This window comes from Populus euphratica, unplaced genomic scaffold, assembly GCF_000495115.2.
Source record: "Populus euphratica unplaced genomic scaffold, PopEup_1.0 scaffold20.1, whole genome shotgun sequence".
NCBI classification, from domain to species: Eukaryota; Viridiplantae; Streptophyta; class Magnoliopsida; order Malpighiales; family Salicaceae; genus Populus; species Populus euphratica.
Window position 1 is genome coordinate 3119722 of NW_011499854.1, and position 3549 is coordinate 3123270.

Consider the following 3549-nt stretch of genomic DNA (forward strand, 5'->3'; position numbering starts at 1 on the left):
CCTACCTGCCGAGTGCTGAGGAATCATACACGGTCCAATGGGTTTCAAATTCTGCTACCTGTAAAGTGTGAAATCGTTGACGCTGAGAGAATTTTGTGACTTGTAATATTTGTGGTGACGTGTACAGTGTCTAATGACAAAGTTACCTCATGGACACAAAACTATTTAGGTTTAATTATAAAATTATAATTATAGGTTATAAGAGATGTCATTTATCTGATATTATGATATTATAATTACTAATAATTTACAAGAATTTATGTAAAGAAATTAATAATATAAAGAAAAAACATATAATTTTCAATGCATCTTACTTATGGTAAGTTATATTGTTGATTAATTATTAATCTAAGATATGTTTTTATTTGATAGTCTTATTTAAATTTAAAATTTGAAAGTAGATCTTTTTTTGTGAGAATATCTTTATGTTATCAGGTTAAATCCTAATTGTTCTAGGATTCAGATTTTAGTATCGTATTTAATTCTAATTTTTATATTTTTAATATCTAAGGGTATGCTTTACAATGTAATTTTATACCTCCAAATATTAAAATCTATATCTAAATTCTAATACTCTGAATAACAAATTAATTGTTGTGAAAATTTTGGTATTTTAGTTAAACTCTAATGGATAATCATAAATTGATTATGATATTCAATTTCTATTTTTAAAACATGATAAAAATATAATTTTGTATGTTTTAAAAAATAATATACATGAAAATCTTTAGGATATGACGGAGTAAAAATAAAATATTTTTTGTGTTTTAGAAATAAGGGATTTTTTTTTTGGATTTTCCAAATTTTTAGAAAAAAATCAAGTATTTTAATATCAAATTCGTATTTTACTATGTAAGCCTTTAGTCCTGTATTAAATAAAATTCTTAAAAAAATATATTTTGTATTTTATGAAATAAAAAAATTATTTTTGAATTTTTAAATTTCTTTAGAAATCTTTTTAAAAAAATCATATAATTTTAATATTATGTTAATATCCTGTAGTGTGTAAAAAGAACACACACATAAACAAGTGAATTTATGCATTTCGTCATAATTTGCAATAATACTTAGCCTATAAACCGCAGCCACAATCTTTTCATAGCGTTTTTGGTTGCATGGTTTTTTTTGTATTTAAAGCAGCCACAACAACTCAACCGTTTACCGTTTAGTAATACTTCAATAACAAATTTATATTGGTGGGGCCTACTATTAAGGCATGGATATAGGTTTGCAGGAAGCAACAATTTGTCGTTTCTTTAGCTTGAAAACTTATGAACTATTCATGGGTTTTTTTTATAAATAGTGAAGCATGCTTCACTTTTTTGGCTGAACCGGTCTGGTTTAATGCTAAAAATACATTGAACCGAATCTAATCTAATAAAATAAAAAATATTTTTTATTTGTAATTATTTTTTATTAAAAAAAACTAGTATTAAATATTATTTAATGACACTATATAAATTAGACAGAGATTGCTTAATGACTTAATATTCATAGAATTTAATCATAATTTCAATTTTATTTCTGATTGTATTTTACCTATATTGTTGCACTCTTAAAAAAATTAATAAAATAATAAAAAATATTATTTATTTTATGTTATAATAATAATAGTTAAATTTATAATATTTAAATTAAAAACTATCAATATTAATATATATTTTTAAAAATTATTTTATAACCTTAATTTCAAAAATATTCTTAACCAAATATATTAAATTATTTTTTCTTTCATCTTAATTTTAACTATAATTTTAAATAAATATTTATTTTTTTAAATTATTTCTAACTAAAAATATTTTTTATAAAATAATAACACGCTGTCAGTGTTTCATCCTTTGCATGATGCCAAAATCTTCTTCTTTTTTGTTTAGTCATTCGGAAACACTGAATTGCCCCATCTTTAGAAAAATGGGCACCGACATTCTTCTTTTTTCACCAGAAATTAATCAAAGACCAACGACCAACAGGATGATGATTCAGACAAGACGATTTATTTTATTCATGCACTGTAAAGAGCAATAATATCCCCAAAGCCAGCTTATAGAACAGATTAAAAACACATGTTTCGGCCTTCTGATGAGTTCTTTGACTAAGTTTTCTTCTCTTTTGATTCTTATAATTATGTAGGAAAGTATTTTTCTTCATAAATCACACACTACCCACCAAGAAAATACTTTTTAATTATGTTAGAAAATTAAGTATTTTTTTATTGTAATGGAAAAAATATTTGAAAATGTGCTGTCTAGTAAAAGCCATTAAAATGTAAATTATATATATAGGAGATTTTTTAATTTTTAAATAATTAACATTTCAACAGATTTTTTTGTAGAAACTGTTGTTCTTATAATGATTTTTTTAAAAATCGATCATGATAGGAATGACATTGTTAAGCAGTTGTTTTTCATTTGTACGAGGATAAAATGTGACTTGATCGCACAAGAAAAGGAAACTGAGCCAAGATAATATTGCACAATTCAATTTGATGTTAATGATTAATTATTTTCTATGATACAAAATGTTTGAAAAATTGTATTGGTGTGATGTTTAGGTCTTTGTTTTTTCAAATGTTCATGGGCTTGATTCCCTGAGAAGACGAATCCAATTTAGACGATAGCTTAGATTGGTACAAAACTAGTCATTATCTGTTTTCATCTTAAAAAATAATTAGAATTTTTGTATATAATTTATTAAAAATAATAAAAATATTTTTTAGTTGGATTTCTCACTTATTTGTCTTTTTTTTGTGTATATACCCAATTAAAAAATAATTTAATTTTTATTTTTCCAATAAAAATAATTTAATTTTAATTAATTAATTTAAAATAATTAACTCAACTCATGACAGTCATATTTAATAATATCAATCAGGGCTACTAAAACTTTACGTAATTATTAATTTTAAAGCTCATAAAATTAATTAAGATATAAAAAAATTAACTTATACATTTATATTAATTAAAATAATAATAATAATAATACTATTATAACATTGCAAATAAAACTGTTCTTTTTTATATTATTTTTCTGTTTTGATAGTTATGATATTTTTATTTATAAAAATCTCTTTTTAAAACCTAAAACATTCATATCTTAATCAATATATTAACCAAAACATTTCTTTTTTACTCTTTTTTAATTTAATTTCGGTTCTTAGGTCATAATCATTGTCGATCTTTTCTTAGATGTGACCAAATACTTGAAGACGTAAGAATAGTAAGAGTTCAATAATTTGATTAATTGACCCATTAAGATAACATTAATTTATCATGTGAGACGTGAGTATCTTGAAAACCTGTGAATCACAAAAGGGACACCATACACGTGGCAGCAATCTGCTGCTATTATTCCAGCCCGCGGAAGGGACAAACGTAGCTTGAATGGTGAATGCGCCACGTGTTGCATGTCTACAGAACGTGTGATTGATACCCTGCGACGCGTGTGTTTGTGGGACCGCTACCTAACAATGGTGGGGTTAACTCCGAAATTCTTTGGCCGACATTAAATTACTAAAATAGAAAAGTTAATTAAAGAGAACTTTTGCACATG